The following is a 23346-nucleotide window of genomic DNA, read 5'->3' as shown; positions in this document are numbered from 1 at the left end:
GTGGCAAAAGCGTACGTATCGTCGATAGGGAAATGGTCGGAAAATAGTCGTTATTCGAGAGATTGACAAGATGACAGAAATTTTATAGTTATTATTAAAAATTATAAATTAGTTTTTATTAAAATTCAATTTAAATAAATTATTTATTTTTTATTAAATAGCCATAGCTAATTTTATATTGCAACAAGGGCCATAAAGGGAATGATAAATATGTACGAAAGTATACTTATGCAACTTAGTAGTTGCAATTAGTTGCTGGCAACTTAACACCTCCCCCCTTGGAAAAAAATTTTTACATAAAAAATTTCAATAATTGATATAAGACTAGAAGATGTCTATATAATAAGAAATATAAATTAACTAGATAATACATATAATTAGAAAAATTGAAATTTTAAAATTACACAATATTTTAAATCTACACTAGGTATTTACACTAGCTCCTCCATGCAATCTGAACCTTCTTTACATTTGGGGTTGTCACACATTATATCATTAATCCGATCTGGAATTGAATCACAGCTTCCTCCTGCTGGATATCTTATTGTTGATGGACCTGGTTGTGGTGTGTTTAGTGTGGGACTAGATGGAGCCATTAGTCCAATCTCATCAAGTAGAATTGTATTCAGTTTTTGGGTTTCCTTTTTAATCTTCCTCTACTTTCAAGTGGGATTTCAAGTTCGATATCCTCTCTAGTGGGCGTATATTCTTCATCCTTTTGCGTGCAATTTGTAATTGCTTTTGCTATGAAGCAATTTGTGAAACATTGAGCACAATTAGAATTTGTTGGAATGGGGGCTTCAATTGGAACTCTTTGGTAGGTAAGGGTATTTTTTGCTTTTTCTTTCCTTAATTAATGCATTGAATTAGAAGTTTCAAAATGAAGATTGTAATAATGAAAGTGTTATGTTCCTTCACTAAAAAAAATTGAAAATACGTATACTTAATGGAAATAATTTTAATCATGCAATTTTAGAAATTAAAAATTGTCACTGAATAAAAATGAAAAAAAATTTACAACATGCATAAAATAAATATTAAAATTAACTTACATTAAAACTGGATTCATATTGGTTTAAATTTGACAATTAAAATTGACGCAATATCGTAATTTGGCGAATTCTGGAAATAGACACTGCTGGCAACTCGCAAATTGGATATTTGATTAAAATTGACAAATTTTGGAGTGTGCGTAAATTGGCGAAAATTTAATTAATTGACTAGAATTTGAGAGCAACAAGTTCCTTTAATGAATCTCTTCAATAACCAAAAAATAATTCGAACTTAGGCGGAAAAACAAACTTTTTACTGCTATTCTCGATGATTTCGAATAAAAAATTTAAAATGGTAAAAGAAAACTTTGAATATTTTACAACCGAATGACAGAGCGGACTCAAGCACAGAGACTGACTGATAGAAATACTGGACATGAATTTAGCGATTTTGGGGGTTTATATGTAAAAAGGGTCGAAAAATGGCAGAAAATCGTGGTGCCAGTCAGTCGGAGGGTTTATTTTGTTCTATGTCTAAAGGAGGCCAAATACTGTACTCAAGTACATATATAGCCAAGATCTGCCATCCAATCATAAAATTATGATTAATATCGTAGATGGTGTGGTTACACCAAACACAGATTAACATGTCCTGAATATTTCTAATGGTATTTTCTACCAAATTTATGATGTCCATTTTATATTACATACTTACTATTATTTGTATGAATGATGTGACCTACCCTTGCCACAAAAACTTTCAGACCTGCTGAGTTCAGAACCAAAAAAAAAAAATTCCCTTACCTAAATACCCAAACAAATTGTTGTCATTGGAAATGGAAACTCCAAGCTGGACATTACAGTTTTCCGCCTGTTGCCTTCAAAAATGCCTCCAATCTTTGAAATCTGACTTCTCTTAGCTCCATTTTTTCTTCTTTTTTCTCTATGAATCTGAAGTATAAAAAAAAAGTATATATAAATGATAGAACTTGTTTAGAACTTGTTTATTGGAATCTTCTTTGAGTTTCCCTTGAATAGACCAGGTGTTTCCTCAGGTTCTGACTGGATACCAAGTTAGAAGGAAAGCGACGGCAGAACTCGTACAGACTGGATACCGAATAGAGTACGGGTTGAAAAAAATGTAAAACAGAGATTTAGAAAAATGGAAATGAAAAATATTTTATGTGTGATGCCTCGGTCAATTCGTTTGACGATTCTGTTGAAAAATATTTGGCCAAATTGCAACAAGACTGTTGCCAAGTTGCATAACATAGAAGTTCTATTAGACCTGAATACTGTAATTATTCCGAAACAACCACTTCATCTTCGTGTCCTCTAACTCCTTGGACATTTGATCTACCAACTCTCTCATTTTAAACAATACACCACAAAAAAAACAAAAAACAAAAGGAAAAAAACTAAAAATTTAAAATGTACACAAACAAGACAATTACAGTCGGTGCAATTTATTTAGGCGACTGAGCGTTCAAAATCGCGTAAGCAGTAACCAACAAGAACTACGAGTAGCAACAAATGTCTGTCCATCGTTGGCCCATAAAAAAAAATTAAAAATTACCACTCTTACCCAGCTTTTTCCAAGGGCATATCTCACTTGAGCAGGGCTGACGACAGGCTCCACATTAAAGAGTCCAATGACAGGTCCCTTGTTACAGTGATAGTTTTGAACAGACACATGCTTGAGTTCACGTAAAGAAGCAAACTTGACACAATAGTACTGTTTTTGTTTTAAATATAAATTACGCAAAAACAAGTTGCAAAAATAAAATAACATAGATACATATTCACAAAAAAATGATTTAAAAAAATCACCCCACACACAACATTGTTAAAAAAAATCACATGAAACTGTCTTTCTGAGCTAGGCTGTGAATAAGCTGCTCCTGTTCACCTGTTTGGGGGGGAGGGGGAGATGGCGGCTCGGAACAGGTCAGAATTTCCTACCAATGTGATACTTTATAGATACTTTCATATTCAAATATTCAGTGAAGTTGTGAGCTAGCTCTCGCATTTTGGTAGTGGTTAAACTATAACTGAGATTACTTACAGCTTGTATGATATGCAGATGATTGTCCCTACATATTGTTACAACTTTAACAGAGATTGTATTTTTAAAAAGATTTATTTGTTCGGCTCCACATCGGAATCCGAACCACACAGGTTAAAGTCACAACAATGAATACAGACGAAACTGTATCTGATTAACATAGAATAACTCTAGAAGAAGTCTGCCTATTCCTATGATAGTTGTTACATTGTAGATGTTCTGAATAAAAATTTTAAATAAACTAATGATGAAGTTAGACAGAGTACCAATAAATGTGACGCGTCCGACTTTCCACAGATTTGGAAAATGTCCGCTGGAGACTCACTGATTAAATATCTCTGGAAGGATATCTGGTTTGGTGAGGTTAAGGGCTTTAACAACCTTGTAACCGAGACCATCTGGTCCAGGTGCGCTGCGGTTGTTGGTTGTCTTTAAAATACTGGACACCGCTTCGCAGGTAATAACATGACGTAACATAACCAAATTCATTCTTTCTTCCGATTGCGGAATTCTTTTATGGCAGCTTTTCTGGCGTCATCGCCCAAACGATAGTCTACCATCCCTAAAAAGAAAAAAAAATCATTAAATTATTGAACAATAAATTTAATTTTAAATTTTAAATTTCCTGAAAAATGATATACAAATTCTTACTTACTTCACGTTTCAATCGTTCTTTTTATCCTATTGATATCAGTATGTTAGATTTGGCAAAGAGACAAAAAAAAATCCAGGTTGAAGACAGGAATCAGTGACAGAAAAAGATCGAATCATTATCTAATTAAATAAATTTTTGATGAAAAAACAAATTATTGAACATAATATGTATAACGAGAATTTACATATAAGGAATAGGCGCAACATTGGCTACCTTTTAAATATAATTTTGTTTAGTTCCAGGCTCTAGTAGATTTTTGGGTATTTTAGTTTACTACTATACTTCCCAATAGATGCAAACGTTTTGGGAGGATGGCAGAAGTTACTTTGAAATCTAACTGTAACATCAATTATAATGATAAATGAAACCAAAAATTTTGAAATTTGCCCACATCGGCTAATTCTGGGATGAAAAAATATTCTCACTAAAATTATCAAATATGCCAAAAATGATTAAAGATGTTATAATACAATTTACTAATGTATGTATGTAACCCAAATTTGTTCAAAATCAAATCGACATAAATAATACCCGAGAGTAAAGAAAAATATGTCGTTTTAGACATGTTTTCGATGTTTACTAGTGTACTTAAAAAATCCACTATAGTGTGAGGCATCCTTTGAAATCTTGCACAAATAAACCTGCAGCCATGGTTTCAAAATCTTTTTGGGTGCTGAATGGAATGGCATACCTATTGATTAACAAAACATATTATATAGTGATTAAAATTTAAACAAAGTCATGTCATAACTATCAAACACTGCAAATATTTATATTTTATTTTTATGGTTGCAAGTAACAATAAATATGCATAATATGAATACTAGAAAAAATAAAAACAACAATACTGATAAATTAAGTAGATGGGTAGTTGACTAGAAGACAAAAGCAATGAAATTCATTAAAAAAATGAACTTAGAGCAAAAATATGAATGATGCAAACATTCAGGGACTGTCTAGAAAAGTACTAGACACTATAGATATTAGTCTCCAAGGTGCTCTCATTCTCATTTTCGTCCTCATCGCTGCTACTAGATAGTGCTATTGGATGTACATATCTAATCATCTTCCGCCTCTTCCTGATCTGGATTTCTTTATTTCTTGCACTCTGAAAGAATTAAATAATGAATTAAAATGAAAAATAAATGTATTCAAGTACTTGACATTACAAAACGATGATTGCCAGTCCCTCCCATACTTTTGCTGGACTACAAAAATGCTTCCAATTTTGTCTAAGTTTCCCTTGACTTCCTTATGTTGTAATTTTGCTTGTTCCGGATGTATTCCAGTAGGGGAGTTTCGCCGGTTCTGAGCCACCCCCCGCAGGAGCAATGCTTCCTGTGCTCCTGTGGCTCCTGCGAGGGGTGGATTTCAATGTTAATTTGTGGCTCAGAAATGTTTGCTCCTGCGAGAGCTAATTTTTTTCAATTTGCTCCTGTAAGAGCAAGATTTTTTCCTAGTGGCCGAAAATTTTAAAGAAAACGGGTCTCCATTTTACATTTACCACCGAATTGACTTTCTTAATGGGTCCCCTACCCATCCCCCCTCTCCCTCGCAATAATTATCGAAATAAAATTACCTAAATTTATTAACATATTCAAAACATTTGTACATAATATATACAATTTCTCCAAAATTTAATATAAAAAATAGCTTAATTTTAAAATTTAAAAATAACAATTTTTTGCAACCTTACTTAAAATTAAAAAATCAACTTCCGGCGACATTTAATCGCACGCCTTTCTATAGAGGTGCGCCGGATATTTCCAAGCTCATTTAAATCACTGAAATCTGGCATCATCTGAAAGATCACCTCACACCCCCACTGATCCTGAAAAAAAAAACAAAAAACAAAAAATTAATAAATGAAAAAAATTAATGTAGGTACCTACATTAAACTTATTAAAAAATACTTACATAACTCAGTACCCTTGGCTGGTATATGGAGTACCAAATTTCAACCACAACTGACAGAACATATCCGCATGTGATTGGGATGGGTGCTCTTGTATTCTGCGGACAATCCTCACAAAATTTTGGTCTCCGCAGAGAAAATCGAAATACGTACTCCATGGGCTGAAACAGGAAAAAATAGAAATTGAAACAATTCAAAACAGAAAAATTCTTCAATTTATTTGAAAAAATATGCATATTTCAAAAAAAATTACCTTTTCCACTAGGGCGTAATTTACAGGCGTGCTTTCAAAAGAAAGCTTTCGTTTTACACCCCTTGGGGGGGGGGGCTCGTTGGCGCCATTGAGAGGAACCTCCGATTGTCCTGAAAATTAAAAATAATTCGTTAGGTACAGGTAAGTATATGCATGCAACATATAATGTAAAATCAATAGGTACTAACCTTGTTATAAATTCTATTAAACGGGAAGGTGAATGCATCAGATGACAGGGAGTATTCCATGCACTCCATGGATGCGTCAAAGGTTATGGAGTATTCCATTCTCTCCACATCCACCACTTTCATTGGAGTTGAGCAGGTGAAGACTCCAGCACAGAAACTCTGAAACAAAAACTTAAAATTAGAGGAATATGTCAAAAACACTCCAAAATTACTTAAATTACAATAAAAACACGAAAAAAATCGAATAAAAACATGAAAAAATCGAATAAAAACCTAAAAAAATCGATTAAATTGAAAAAAAATGATTTGAAAAAATAAAAACGATAAAATACACACAAATGTGCGTAAATACGACCAGAAACGAGTTGAAAATTGAATTAAAAACGTGTTAAAATTACGCAAATTACAATAAAATAATGAAAATTTCACCATAAAAACATTTAAAAATAAATACACATGAAAATCGACTATAAAAAATTTTTAAAAATAAAATAACGCGAAATGCGGCAAAAAACACAATTTCACCCCCCCCCCCAAAAAAAAAAAAATTAAAACACCCAAAAATGAAGAAAAATACGCGAAAATGTATGTAAATATGATTAAAACGACATCAAAATCGATAAAAAAAATTCAAAAAACATCCACAAATCGATAAAATAGACAAATTTGATCCAAAAAACGATAAAAAACACGAATTACGAGTTAAAAATACGAGAAAATCGGCTCCAGTGCTCTCATTCCCCGATTCTCATTTTTTATATGCATCCTTGATAGGTTGGAACTTGTTTTCAACCTGTGTAGCAGTCAGTACTTGGCCTTGTTGAGTCATTTCTTCAGCAATACTCTTATACAGGTGGCTCACTGATTTGAATTTTTTACCACCTGAAGGTTTCCATTCCTCATACATATAAAGCGAGCATAAACTACACTATGTTCCTTGGTGGCATACGTGGAATTTCGAGACGAGTACAAATTGAAATCCCCACCAACAACTGCTGGACGGTCGAAGCTGGAGGTGATGAAAGCCAACTTGTCCATGACCGGAATTAGATTGGTGGCTAGTGGACGAGTACGAATGGGTGGTACGTACACTGAGACAAATAGGGCACCTAGAACTGTTGCCGGGACAATATCAGTGCCTTGGGTTTTCAGGACAGAAAATGGCAGTTTATGGTGAATCAATAAAGCGGTGTGATTGTTCAGTATAATATTCCACCCACTGAATGAAAGGGTGCCATTATAAAGGTAGGGATCCGACAGTAGAACGATGTCCACCTTTTTCTGGATTGCCAACACGTGAAGCAATGAAGTACTCATTGCATCATGGTTGGCATTGAACTGAAGCACGGATAGTTCACTGGCCATGATTTTGTTCTGAGTCGGATCCTCCGTCCGTTGCTGCTGGGATTTTGTAGAGTTGGTATTGACCTTCGATTTTTTGGATCTGCCTATTCAGTATTGGGTAGCAGTATTGTCCAGTGGTATGATCCGAAGCGGTGACTAAACGATAACAAGGAAGCTTACAGCACTTGATTTCGGAATTATAGAAGTGACAGTCTTTGCACTCCATTGCTTGGATGTTGGATGGAACTAGTTCTTTAAATCGACAGTATTTTGTTGGGTGACCAGATATACCGCAATCACCACATCTGACCACTTGTATACTGCTGTCAACAGGACAACGATCGTATCCTATTTTTATCGTAGAGTGTCCAGTGGACTCCAAGTACGTTTCATAGTCCGATTTAATAAAGGCGATAACAACGTTGGCTTTTTTGGTGTCTTTATATTTAACAAACTTCACTTCAAGCGGATGTTGGCCCCAGGACCGGCAGACGTCAAAGGTGATTTGATCCACAGTAGTATCGCAGGGTATGTTATGAATACAGACTTCATGACAGCGGCTCTGTGAAGTTTTAGTACCCAAACCTGGTAGGGAATTAACGGATTCAGAGAATTTCTGAGCAGTGGCCTTATCCCGGCATTTACCTGATAGAAATTTTATTGCCGCGCGGAGATTCAACTTTCTAGGGTCGAGGTTTTTCCGGAGTATGTCGGTGACTGGAGTTTTCTCATTCTTTTCGGGAACCATGAGGGCATTATTGTCTGACAGTAGTCAAGATTTTGGTTGTGGTTGCACCCGAGGAGGTGGCTGGTCTTGCATGGACTGTTGGTGATTCCGAGCCTCGCAGTCTTCCTTTTCACGAGCCTCGATTCGGAGAAGTGCGCGCTGCGGAGCCTTGCTGAATTGCCACGCTTTGTTATCATTGGTGGTGTCAGCAACTGAGCGATGTTCTTTATTAAGTTGTCGAGTAGTGGAGGCAGTACTTCGTTGACTGGCTACCGATGCATCGCGATTATGATGTGCCTTGTTCTGCAACTCTAGAGAGTTCCGTCGGGACTGAGTCTTTCGCCTATGATTTTGCAAGTTCATTCAATTGAAATTTGTAAAAAATTGAAAACAAAATTAAATCATAAAGTAGTAGTTCCAAGTTCACTAAATAATGCATAAATCAATAAGTAATGAATACAGTTACCACTACTGACCAACTGAGGAACTGGAACTGGATACTAACACTCGTGCTGCTTCCAGCTTTACAATGTAAATTACATTTTCTGAAATATGAAAATTGATTATTAGATTAATGTTAAAGAGTTTTAAGTTACAATAACAATAAATATGAAAACAGTCATACTTTTTTGATGAGCAGTAGGTACACTTTAAGAACTCATTTTTTTCGCAATTCAAAACTTTAATATTAAACAAAACTTTAGGAAATTTTATTTAATTAAGTGGAAATGGAAAGTGTAATAAAAACTTTATCCAGGAATTCTTTCATCATTCATTCAAGTGATGCGATGTCAATTATGCCAGTTACTAATTAATTGAGAAACTGAACTATTTTGAATATAAATTTATTGTATGAAACTTTACACTGTACAAAAACCTAAAGTACCATGGCCAGGCTGGCATCCTTTCAAGGGGATATGATGGTACAACCTATTGAAGAACAAATTATGCATATCTTATTTTTTATAATTATACATTAATATTTTATCGCAACACCAATAAAAAAAATACTCATCAGAAAAAACTTATAATTAAAAGAAAAAAAAAATCATTTCGGTTCTGTGATGTTTTTGAGAGAACAACAAAATTTTAACACAAGAGAGAGGCATTAAAAAAAAATTTGAAGGAGATCTGACAAGAAATTTGAGGGAGTTGGGCACACATAACACCATAAAAATTTAAAAATACTTACTGAAAATATTTTACAAACTTGAAGTAGAATGAACTTCCAGTATTGAGCACATAGGCTGCGCATATGTTCTTCTGCTTTAAAGAGTAAGCTTGGGAAAACATTTAGTAATCACTCTGTCATATTTTTCAATTAATTTCAGGAATTGAGCATCTTCTATTGTCAACACTGTAGAAACAGAAACATCCTGAATACATAGTTTTCAATGCTGGATAAGCATATTAATTAGAATCACATTTCTTTCTCAATCTTTCTTCTTGTTTTTGGCCGTATTTGATCAAATCTTCACGTTTAACATATGCCATGCCTATGTCACTTTGGCGAAAGGCAACTGCGTTCACAGTACAATTCTTGTACTCGCCTGGAACTTTATATTTTCTAACATAAATCTGTCGTAAAGCAATAATAAGCCTCTTTTTCATTTCTTCAGTACTTGTGTTCTTCTTTTGCAAGAACTTAGATTCAAATATGTACGCTGGCTTGGTTTCGTCACTAGGAAGCAAAATCATATCAGCTACGCCATACCCTGTGACACTTTCCAAGTCACGATTATACTGTTGGCAGATAACGAAGTATCGGAACACTCCATTTCAGAAGCCATTTTCGTTATGGATACCTCCATGCATTTCTTCAAAACACTTCACAAGGAATGGCTGTCCTAATAACTGCGCCAATTTTGTTAACTTCAAACGCGAGCTTAGATTTTTAAAAAGTTTATTTCCTTGAACCCAACAGGAATGAGGCACACAAATACAGAAATTGTTAGTTCTTTCACTCCAAAAAAAAAAAAAAAAACAAGAATGAGTGAAATTGAAATAAATTTAATCGTGCAAATTTAAAATTATAAAATAGTCACCAAATAATAAAATTTACAACATGCATAAAATTAAATAACTTAAACATTAAAATTAACTTACAACAATTGAGAATTCATTTTTCTTATGGTAAAATATTTCGTAGCAGCGGAACATTTGACCTTCTTTCAGACAATTATAGAATTTGACATATCCTCTTTCAGTAGCAATTAAATCAGCTTTATCACTCTTGTTAGGACTGGATATTATTTTAGGATTAGGTATTCAATACCTTTGATTTACATAGATAACTGCAATCATTTACAAAATGATCCGTTGCACCAGAATCACTCTAGAGTATCATTACTAACTCTTACAGGTATACAACTTTTTACTATTACCTTTAGATCGCACCACTGCTATGTTTGCATGACCATGACCATTATCAGACAAAGATGATGAATTGCTTGTAGAAGAAGAGGGTGATGACAAACTACTGGTCGATGTAGATCTCTTGTGCTTCGCAGAACGCGCCGATGATTTTTTAGTTTTTCTAGAATGAAGGTGTTTTTGTTTACAGTAACCTGATGGCTTTTCCTTTTTACTTCAGGGACCACCACGACCAGATTTTTCTTCTCAGTGTGAGGCTACTTCTGTTTGTGTTTGCAGACCATTATAGTTTCTGTTCTGGTAATTGGAATTATTCTGATCATAATTTCTAGCTCTCTGGTTCTGGAAGCAATCCTTTGTTAGATGTCCTGTTTTATGACACACATAACATATAGCCTCTGATCTGAAATTGATTTTCTATCTTTTATTAATCTGGCACTGGCAGGAGTGTTGAGCCAATACCTTTATTTGGCACATAGCCAGGTGCATTAATTTCAGCTTCCATTGACCTCAGAATTTTTTAGCACATTTCTCTATTTATACTGGCTAGAGAGTCGGCCGCTTTTCTCAGACATCAAACAGCTGACCTTACTTGAGTTTGTTGTATCAGAGACAGAATCAGCTGCCATTGACCTCAGAATCTTTTAGCACATTTCTCTATTTATACTGGCTGGAGAGTCAGCCGCTTTTCTCAGACATCAAACAGCTGCCTTTACTTGAGTTTGTTGTATCAGAGACGGTTTCAGCTACCATTGACCTCAGAATTATTTAGCACATTTCTCTATTTATACTGGCTAGATAGTCAGCAGCTTTTCTCAGACATCAAACAGCTGCCCTTACTTGAGTTTGTTGTATCAGATACGGATTCAGCTGCCATTGACCTCAAAATTTTTTGGCACATTTCTCTATTTATACTGGCTAGAGAGTCAGCAGCTTTTCTCAGACATCGAACAGCTGCCCTTACTTGAGTTTGTTGTATCAGAGACGGATTCAGCTGCCATTGACCTCGGAATTTTTTAGCACAATAACAGCATATTAATTAGAATCACATATTCAAAAATTTGAAATTTTTCTTTCAAACAGTAATGCTCACTTGTAGTGTTCAATATTTTGCCAGTTCCTTCCAGTGCTCATTCCACAATTCCCTTTTTTTATATGCATCCTCCATAGGTTGGAACTTGTTTTTAATGTGTGTAGCCCTCAGTTGTTGGCCATTTCGAGTCATTTCTTCAGAGATACTCTTATATAGGTGGCTCACTGATTTGAATTTTTTACCAACTGAAGGTTTCCATTCCTCATATAAAGCAAGCATTAATCTGGTGATTTTAGAGTCCCAATGAAAATGTTTATGGGATGAGTCATGAGCCGGATAAGGTACCGGCACTGGTTTCAGCATGGTTTTCACCTGTTGCTGTAATACTCTGAAATGTAGAATAACTCATTGTAAAATTTTACTAAGTACTAAATGAAAACTTCCAAGAATTTAGATAACTCACAATAGGTTCTAAAAGTGCTCATCTGTTGTACCAGCACCAAGTACTAACAACAGTTTGAGTAAGTCTTATGTTAACCTAACCTATCCTAGTCTAGCCTAAAATACTTGAAATAAACCTACCTATTTTTTCCTAAAAGAATTTGAAATAGGCGAAAAGATAGGCATAATGAAACAGACAGATAGGCAGACGAAGTCAAATCAAATAGGTCGAAAATATTGTAAAGTTGAATCAAAATTGAGAGGCACATGATAGAGGCTAAAGTTGCATAATATAAAGTTGAATCTAATTATAAGACATTATAGTTGAATCAAGTTCAAAGTTACAGTTGAATGAATCAAATTATGTCGAATTAAGGTCATGTTGAATCTAAATTAAAGTTGGATAAAATCATTGAAATCACAGTTGGATCGAATGTCCAATATTAATATCAACTATTTACAACAGCACTAGTCAGAGGTTATTAAATAAACCTAAAACTAAAATAATCCCCATAAAACCACCTTGGCATACCTAAAAACTAATATCATAAAGTGCTTCCTTGAGCACGCTGATTCCGCAGGAAAGGTGGCTGAATCACGTCAATATCTTTTGCTTTGCATTCGTCCGTAATAAAAAAAACCTTTATCAGCCATTAAGCAATCTCTGGGACTCAGTTTATCCAACAAGTTGCAATCCAAAAATATGAATTTATCGGAAGCGCGTATGTGCCACTGTGCGCTTTGCCACGAGGAATCATTTTTTGCCGCGCAGTAAGAGCTATAATATAAGTCCAGATCTACACCCTTAATGGACATGAGCTTCCCCCAAAAAGGGTGCCATCGCTGAAGGCACACGTGCCGAAGACGTGGTGTTTCGACCATAAATTAAATCTGGAGAAATTAGAATTGCCGCCAAAATTCACTCCACCAGCGAATGAAATGAATCGCATGTGTATTCTACCTTCAAAAGGAAGGATCATTATCGTCACTTCATTACGCAAATGCCAGCAGTGGGAAACTTACTTTTGTAACAACCCTCATAATTTTACTTGATTGTGTGAACTGAAATTGTCGACAGTCAAGAAAACAGATGTTTTAGTAAAATTTCACCATAAAAGTTTTTTTTTACTTTTTTTGAAACTGAAATTGCAAAAATTGCAAAAAAAAACTATTGTTGCGGCCAAAATTTTCAGAAGGAGAGAGCTTTTTACAAGAAAGTAACCTTTTTTTGTCGCTAAAAATTGTTTTTTTTTCATTGCCAAAAAACGCCATTTATAATCGCTAATGAGCGTTATATCTTGATCAATTTTTCATTGGTTATGGTTTAAATGGAGTACATTGTCTAAAGACCTGAGCAAATCCGGTTGTGTGAAATCAGTGTTATAATCAGCTTTTACTGTATGTAAAGTAGAAGGGTTTTCATCAGTTATATCAAATTATTTACTGATAATGGTGATAAGTGAATGTCATTTAGTGAATTTTTGCAATTTTTTTAAACCAAAAAAATGGATTTACCTAAATATGATTTCACAACTTCTTCATTTACATGATACTCTGGGAAATGAAAATATGGAACTGTTTGATGATTATTCCGACGAATAAAGAGCTAGATTTTGAAATGGAATTAATTTTTCAGTGTTTTGTAACTGTTGCAAGAGTGTGAATGATGAATTTTTATGAAGAAGTAGTTCTTTTGCGCTCTCATAAAAAAGTTATCAGCATTTTTGATTTTCAAGTTAGGTACGTAGATATTTTTGAATACGTACGAGAAAAATTTTATAAATTTTATTTTGTTTTTGGATTTTTGGAATGCTAGAGTAAGTAGTAAACTGTAATGGATCGACCGCCACAAGTCTAAAAGACCAACCGTATACAGCTTTAACGGTTTCGGATTAACAAGGATTAATATAATATGGAGTAATATAAAGTAGAAATATAATATAAAGTAATATAAAGTAGAAAATCGAACCGCAAATATAATCTGATATGTAGTGATATGCAGCGTCTGGCAGTCATGAACCAGCAAGCGTTAGCAAATACCGGAACATAGACGGAGAAATTGAATCAGATTTCAGAATCCACTATGGGAAAATAATATTTGACGGTTTTTAGAAATTGTATAAAATGATAAAACATAAAAAGAGAGTATATATAATAACCTAAGTTAAAAAGAGTAAGTAAAACGTTGATGATAGTAACTGTTATGACACAAGCTCTTTTACACATTCTTACGGAACATGTTGACGCCCGCAGTGGTGACGCGAGCAAAGACTGGGATACTCGTAGTTGGTATGAAGTGTTGGTAGAGTTTCGATATTTTATGATGAACACATAAAACATGATAAGTAAGCATAATAAAAATAATGACAGTAAGTACAAAGATAAGATGTAAAGGTTCGGTAAGTACGTTACGAAAAAGATACTGCCAAACCCGCATGAAGACATTCGGAGAATAACACTCGTCAAAGGTATCAGCAGAGACGTAGGTAGAAGTGTAATTGCAATAGCAGTTTGTACCGTTTTGCGGAAAAACTTGACAATGATCGTATGAAAGAGTCCTACAATATCTGCGGTCAGCCAATGAACAATCTGCGGTGCTAGGATCTGGTGCGGTAGTTGTTTGAGCTAAGTTGCCAGGAATGACGATGAATAATAAGGCAATAGGCATCCAAGCAGCAGTGCGAGTAGAAAACTTTCCCGAGATGAAAGCAACAGACAAGATGGCAGTAATAGCGATGTGTAGCCATTGTAACCAACCAGGGAACTCTGAAACCACACCGCGTAATTTATCGATGTCCTTATCGAGAGATGTAATATCGTTGTAAATTTGTTTGGTGTTATTTTTAAAGCGTTGTTCAGTCTTAGTAATTTTACCGTCAATATCTTCATTGATCTCTGAATACTTATGATGTATCTCGGAAATATTTTGTAATAGTTGATTAGGTGCAATTGGATTTCGAGGTTTTAATTCAAAAGTATCACGATAAACGTTGTCGATAATAGTAGAAATTTTTGATGGATCTGGTCCTTTATAAATAGTAGAAGTAGCTAAGTGAATGGAATCGGGTATTAAATTGGACCTGGGATATACGAATTTTAATTCTTTATCACTACACTGCTTATGTGTAAGATCAATGGTATTTTCGCTGTTATCCAATTGTGATGTAAATTTATATACGACCTGATCACAAGGTAAAATCAAAGTTGTACCAGCAGGGATCTGTATAGAATTATTGGAGTAATCGAGTTTAGAAGGAAAAGGTAAATAAACTACATTAGGTGGTACATAAGTTAGTTGTAAATTTGAACAATTGGTAAGAGCTACGGTATTGTCAGTTAAAGGTGAATGATTAGATAATACGTCTGACTTGCAATAATGATTAATACCAATAGACATACATGTTGTAAATTTTGAAAAATCATAGCAAGAATCTTTGAAACATAATACTCTCCCATTAAAATTGTTAGTATAACATTGTTTAGAAGTACTGTTGTAATAGGTGAGAGGGTGATAGTTAAAAAGAGTTGGTAAGACTTCGGTTTTATGGTCGCGAGTAATCACAGGGATGTAAAGAGTGACTTTAAAATCCATCATATCACCTTGATTATTTTCTGTACTAAACGTGAGGTCATTGTATATGAAAGAAGAACGTTCGCTATTAGAAAGTAATAGATTATAGGAATTGAGTAAGGAGACAAATTTTTCAGGAAGTTTTTCTGAACTCTGTTCCAATAAGCTATAAGAACCAACTGAAATACCGGTAAGTAGGCCGTTGTAGTGATGATAATAAGAATTGCGATAGAAGGCGTGCAGATGGAGTAGATTGATAAAAATTCCAATAGAAATACAAAACTTTTTATCCCTAAAAACCAGACAAATGAAAACCCAAATCACATAGTTCCTAAAGTGTGGAGTTTGGGTACTTCATTAATATAATCACGAAGCTTCCACAATTTGAAAAAAACAATGAATAGAATTACTTACTTAATGATGTGACAACTTTTTCTAGTTATGACACGCACTACAAAATGACACTTTAAACGGATAAAATAAAGGTATTTTAAGTTAACTTTACATATTGACCTAATTCAGAGGTTATCACTCAAAAAAGATCGCGTTTTGCTTTTAATTCAAAAACTAAGCGTCTGACCAAAAAACGCCAAGACGCGAAAGTTGTTTAGAATTCGATTTTACACCTTGAGGTTTTGCTATTTTGTTTTAGCGACGGGATATATTAATTGTAAAATACAAAGGAAAATATGTAATGCGTGTAGTGATATAGGTACCGATTGTGATAATTCATATACAGCGACTACGAATTCTATATTGTAAAATTTCAGCATCTCCTTTAAAATACGTTTATTCGTCGTAAATGATTGCGTCGTCTCTAATGCCAACATTTCAACGTAACCGGCGAATAAAGGGAATTGTGTAAGGAACTCGGTTGGGAAACGAATCTTCACTGGCCGAATCTCATGCGATGACATGGCAAAGGCCAAGTCATGAATGTATTGCTGAAATTTGAAGAAAAAAGTTTTTAATAAAAAAACAATATAAAATGTTTTTTTGAGAAAAAAAAAATACAAAAAAATACAAAAAAAAATACACTTACAAGGGACCTCCAATAAAATTTATTAAAGTACCAGCATGAATAGCTGCTACAAGGCTCCCGAGGGCCGTCTGTTCTTCTAAACATAGCCCCAGGAGCCTCATGTACATACTTGGAATCGTTCCTCGTTTGAAGTATGCAGTACTGGAACCATGCCAGTCTTGGTTCTCATGACTGCATCTAAAGACTGGCGCTGACTGGAGCGGAAATCTGGACGCTTCTTCGGTGGGGTTCTAACATCGCTCGGACCTAAATTTATAACTTCTGTAAAAACAAAAGATACCTTAATTAGAAAAAAAACAAAAAAAAACGAAAATCAAAATACCTATCCTAAATTTGACAATTTTTTTTTGAAAATTTGAAAATAACATATGATGATTTGCGAGAAAGGATGAGAGGTCAATATTTGATTAATTATACGTGAAAAACACTTTTCACACTTTTCATTGAACTTTTCGATTTTCATTTAACCAAAATTAATTTTCTGAAAACTGCAAAGTTCAACTCAAAATTATAAAAAATAATTTCGAAGATGGAAGACTGCATTTATACATTTTTGTTAATAAAAAAAAAAAAAATTTATTTAAGAACTATTCATACCAATACTAGGTGATCGTCTCCTCTTCACCCAGTCCTTTCAACACCTGCAGGTTAGGGGTTTGCATAAATAACACCTGCGTGGTTAATGGTTGGTGGAGGTCTCCTTTTTGTTTTTTTTAAACGCACGATAAAGATTGGAATAATGAATGTCTGAAATCACAAACGGAGAAGTTGAATTTTGATAATTTTTAATCATTTGAAAATAATGAAATTCTTACTCACCAACTTAGCAACTCCTCTGACTGATAAACAATTATTAGGATCTTTGAGAATATCCAGACCCTTTTTCAATTTATCTTGATCCACATGAAAATGTCTTTTACCTCTGGGATCTGGTTTATATTTCCGCATTTTGATGCTGAAAAAAAAGTGTTTCTATTCACTCCAAAAACCACAAAATTTTGACGGATTCACTGTCATTTAGTATAAATAAATTTTATGATGGAAAATTATGACAGGACGCTCAAGCTTAGGACATGAGCTAACGTGTTGAGGTCTTTCTCTCTGATTGCGCTGACGACACAAGAATCGGATAACCGAAGTCCAATGAGTTCAATTTCTGAAGGTGTCGCCATTGTGTGCAATTCCTGAACTGCGTTGTACGCTAGGTACAATTGTACATAGAAAAATGAAAAGCCCAAGGACTCTGCCAATTTGTGATAACAGAAAACAGGGTTTATTTTAGAAATTTAGAAACTCCAAAACATACTCTTTTTAAAATGGTTATTATTGAAAAATACACAACTGTATAAAAGTTTCAGTAAAAAGTTGATTATGAACAAATACGTACAATACAATTCACAAAGTTTGATAAAGTTACGGAATAAGTAACAAGTACTTTTAAGTACTACAGGTAGCACAATAACTAGTTACAATTAAATAAGTCAGCAGAGTAAGCTTCATATGACCGGACATTCACGCCTAAGGCATGTGCTAATATCTTTTAGTCTTTCTCTCTGATTGCGCTGGCAACACAAGAATCGGATAACACTGATAACAGAAGGGCAATGAGTTTAATTTCTGAAGGTTTCACTATTGCGTGCAATTCCTGCACTGTGTTGTACACTAGGTGCATGGAAAAATGAAAAGCCTAAGCACTCTGCCAATTTGCGATGATAGAAAACCGGGTTTATTTTAGAAATTTAGAACTCCAAAATATTCTCTTTTAAAATGTTTATTATTGAAAAATACAAAATTGTATAAAAGTTTCAGTAACTACCCACTGCATTAAATCTCCAATGGAAAGGATTCCAGTCATCATTGCTAGATGCTCCTCCCAAATAAGTGCCAAGTAACATAAAAGCCACAGGTATGAGTAATGCAAACTCACCATTAGGATCAACCATGGATGCAGGTGAATTGCCAGCATATTTGTATTGACTAAAATATTGTTCATTCGGATCAGGCTGGTAGAAGCGACCAATGCTTTGATCATAAAGACGAGCATGAAAATTGTATAAGTTCATTTAATCATCTAATTCTTGACTGAGATAAAGATATGAAAAATCACAATTTGGGTATCTAATGTATTTTCGCATCATTTCACCATAAGGTGGAAACGTCTCCTCGAATCGATTGTGAAATTCTACAGCTGGAGGAAGAATCTCCTGGTTATTGTTTACTCTCCTCAAGACATCAAGCAAATTGTTCTGAGGAAAGAAAAATCATTAATATCCAATTTTATAATACCAAAAAACCAAAAAAAAATGTATAAAATTATCTTTATTTGCCAATAATGACAATTAAAATAGTGACATGACAATTAAAACAGTGACATGACAATAGGGAGCATACTGAATGCCACCCCATATGATTCTTGCCCTCCCAGTACCCAGCGTCAGAGGAACATAACGTTATATTCTCGTCCACTGAGGACTCCAATATTCGTTGGCCAATCTTTGTTGACCTTTACAATCGACATACTGAAACAAAAAGTAGAATCAGAATTTTTCTTTTCAAGGAAAACTCAAAAAAAAATAATAATAATAAAAAAAAGTAAACACTCTTACCCAGCTGTTCTCAACTGCATGTCTCCCTGGAGCAGGGTCGACAACAGGCTCCACATTTATTGATTCAAAAATAGGCACATTTACAAGTCTGACGACAGGCCTCTCATTTGAACGGCTGGCAATAGGTTCTTGATTCGAGAGACCAGCAACAGGCTCTATTTTCATAAGTGCATTGGAAGACGACACCTCCGGATCTGGTGTCCTGAGGCACTCTTCCATGCCCACCAACCCTGAAAAAAAAAACTTACCCACTGCATTGCCAGCATATTTGTATGGACTAAAGTATTGTTCATTCGGATCAGGCTGGTAGAAGCGACCAATGCTTTGATCATAAAGACGAGCATGAAAATTGTATAAGTTCATTTCATCATCTAATTCTTGACTGAGATAAAGATATGAAAAATCACAATTTGGGTATCTAATGTATTTTCGCATCATTTCACCATAAGTTGGAAACGTCTTCTCGAATCGATCATGAAATTCTACAGCTGTAGGAAGAATCTCCTGGTTATTGTTAACTCTCCTCAAGACATCAAGCAAATTGTTCTGAGGAAAGAAAAAACATTAATATCCAATTTTATAATACCAAAAAACCCAAAAAAAATGTATAAAATTATCTTTATTTGCCAATATTGACAATTAAAATAGTGACATGACAATAGGGAGCATACTGAATGCCACCCCATATGATTCTTGCCCTCCCAGTACCCAGCCTCAGAGGAACATAACGTTCCTATTATACTCGTCCCCTGAGCACTCCAATATTCGTGGGCCAATCTTTGTTGACCTTTACAATCCACATACTGAAACAAAAAGTAGAATCAGAATTTTTCTTTTCAAGGAAAACTCAAAAAAAAAAAATAATAATAATAATAATAATAAAAAAAAGTAAACACTCTTACCCAGCTGTTCCCAACTGCATGTCTCCCTGGAGCAGGGTCGACAAAACAGGCTCCACATTTATTGATTCAAAAATAGGCACATTTACAAGTCGGACTACAGGCCTCTCATTTGAAGGGCTGGCAATAGGTTTTTGATTCGACAGACCAGCAACAGGCTCTATTTTCATAGGTGCATTGGAAGACGACACCTCCGGATCTTGTGTCCTGAGGCACTCATCCATGCTCACCAACCCTGAAAAAAAAAACTACCCACTGCATTAAATCTCCAATGAAAAGGATACCAGTCATCATTGCTAGATGCACCTCCCAAATAAGTGCCGAGTAACATAAAAGCCACAGGTATGAGAAATGCAAACTCACCATTAGGATCAACCATGGATACAGGTGAATTGCCAGCATATTTGTATGGACTAAAATATTGTTCATTCGGATCAGGCTGGTAGAAGCGACCAATGCTTTGATCATAAAGACGAGCATGAAAATTGTATAAGTTCATTTCATCATCTAATTCTTGACTGAGATAAAGATATGAAAAATCACAATTTGGGTATCTAATGTATTTTCGTATCATTTCACCATAAGGTGGAAACGTCTCCTCGAATCGATCGTGAAATTCTACAGCTGGAGGAAGAATCTCCTGGTTATTGTTAACTCTCCTCAAGACATCGAGCAAATTGTTCTGAGGAAAGAAAAAACATTAATATCCAATTTTATAATACCAAAAAACCAAAAAAAAAAAGTATAAAATTATCTTTATTTGCCAATAATGACAATTAAAATAGTGACATGTCAATAGGGAGCATACTGAATGCCACCCCATATGATTCTTGCCCTCCCAGTACCCAGCCTCAGAGGAACATAACGTTACTATTATACTCGTCCCCTGAGCACTCCAATATTTGTGGGCCAATCTTTGTTGACCTTTACAATCGACATACTGAAACAAAAAGATTTTGAAAACTTACCTCCGAGTCAGTGTGCAAAATTGATAAAGGAAGATGTAACTTCCATGAGATTCAAGTTGAATCTTAAAAAAAAAAAAAAAAAAAAAAAAACGAAAACATTAGTTGATGAAACACAAAAATATTTGTTTTAAAAAAAGACTTACCCATTAAATTGATAGTTTTGGCTCCGTTTTTTTCTGTAGTGTTGTATAAAGAATGCCAGGAATGCAAATATGGCAGCAACAATTATTAATTCAAGAAACATTCCAGCAGAATATGGAGTTGCCTTTTAAGGTGGATTGGCATTCTCACTCAATTTTACGAATTGCAAAATTGTAGACATTTAATGTGAAAAAAAAGGATTACTTTTCCAAATTTACACTGTGTCCTGGTAAAATTGTGGAACCAATGTGCTTCATCATCAAAAGGAAGTTTGATTTTTTTTATCATTGCCTCCATTTTTTTTACCGTCATTTTCATTTTTTTTCTCCTCTTGTTGTTTCCAGTTGATCTTTTTCTTCTACCAACACTGTGGGTGTTCCATCCAACACCAGACTGTTCTGGCTGCGGATCTAGTTGATTAACACCTCTATTCTTCTTCTTCTTATCAACTTTTATTCCATGGCCCTGTGGAAATTGAACAGTTTTACTTTATAGCTCTCAAATCCAAAATCTGCGGAGTTGGGGGTACAGTGATCTGAAAGGAAATAAATAGGTACCTTACCCATGCATTAAAATCGCCAAACCAATAAGCTTACAAATTTTACTTTCTTACAATACCCTCATCTTGGAACATGTTGTTCCCCAATCTGCCTATTGGTAATAGTCGCCTGCAAAGCCTTTTAAAACGAGGCAGATTTGCATCACTAACTTCTAAATTCAGAATGTCAGTGTAATAAATATGCCATCCTTTAGCTCGGTGATACTTCAAGAAGGCCAACTCTTGAAAAGCAATATTTGGTCTCTCTGCAGCAGTGAGTTGAGCTTCACGTAATGCATTGTTATAATTTCCTGGAGTACTTGAGTATATCGTCATTCTTGTATAGCTGTGTGCTAATCTGTAACAGAATTATTTATTGTACAAAATTAGAATTGATCCAAATTGCAATTCTTAGAAATTGAGGTTAAAACCCAGTTGAGTTTCATTCAAAAGTACCACAGACGTAATGTAGGAGTGAAACATACGTAGGTATAACCTTATGATTGAGACAAGAATGAAACACATACGTGAGTTGGGACCAACAAATGAGATATTTTTTTTTCAAATCTATATAAATTTTTATCTAAATTTATAAAGAAAAATTGTTACAGATTGATGAGAAAATTGCAAATAAAGCGTGTACTTATTGTAAAATATTGTTTAATTTATAATAAAAACAACTTGAAAGTTGATAAGTAGATAAAAAAAATCAAACTAAACTTCAAAATCCACAACCAATCACACAAATATGAATATCAACTGCGGTATTCAAGTATCTGTTTTTGGTGTTTTGTGAGGAGGAGGATGATGATGGATAATACACATCGCGTTATTCACGACAACGTTTAACGAATCACCACATCCCGCACAAGTATTCATTTTCGTTGTTAACTATATGTCTACAACCTGCGATATACAACAAAATAAACCACAACTATCGGTTATAAACCAACCTGTAAAATATAGGCGTCAGTGTTGCCAATTTAGCGGTTTCCTAGCGATTTTGAACATAGAAAACCGCAAAAAATGTCAATCTAGCGGCCTCTGAATTTTGTGAAACACATGTTACCAGTACGTGTTTTACAGTAGGTACGGTGTAAACGTTTAGTGCCCCGCTAACTCCGTTAATTCCATTCTTTTAAATGTTTTAATGTATTGTTTTATGATTTGTCATCGTTAGCATTATCAGTGTAATTTTGTGCGTGAACTGTGGTAAATCGCTCTCCCTACGGCATACTATGTAGTCGTGTGTTGGCGTCGTAGATTGTGATAAATTGAAAAAAAATCCATCGCCGGTAATAGCGACAGCAGCAACGAAGCTTTTTATCGCGTATTCATACGCTGCGTAGTAAAAACGCAAAATGAAGGGTTACGTGTTTATTTCAAATACACGGACGGGAGTTACACCGTAAACATTTTAGTTATACGAATAAAAAAACAGCGGGAAGTAAGGTGATGCGATGTAAATTTTTTTTATATATACTACTTTGCTTATAGGCACGCACCATATAAAAAGTGATTCTTGTATATTTGGTGTGGCATTTCATCTTTTGTGAGTTACCAATACTGTCGGTCGTCTTCGTCGTCGTCATCGA

The 23346-nt window shown here is 34.6% G+C and overlaps 1 protein-coding gene across 3 annotated transcripts in view; it reads left to right on the top strand.

Annotated features, from left to right (window-relative positions):
• LOC135845768 (uncharacterized) overlaps positions 1-23346 on the top strand; it is a 58054-nt gene that overhangs the window by 33080 nt on the left and 1628 nt on the right. For 2 of the 3 annotated variants that reach the window (XR_010558827.1, XM_065364594.1), the window contains exon 12: positions 1-21168. This exon is cut by the window's left edge. The gene's annotated coding sequence lies outside the window, so the exon portion shown is untranslated. The other variant, XR_010558826.1, reaches the window with a different exon arrangement.

This window comes from Planococcus citri, chromosome 1, assembly GCF_950023065.1.
Source record: "Planococcus citri chromosome 1, ihPlaCitr1.1, whole genome shotgun sequence".
Taxonomy (NCBI): domain Eukaryota; kingdom Metazoa; phylum Arthropoda; class Insecta; order Hemiptera; family Pseudococcidae; genus Planococcus; species Planococcus citri.
Note: the sequence above shows the minus strand (reverse complement) of the source record. Positions and strands in the feature narration are given on the sequence as shown.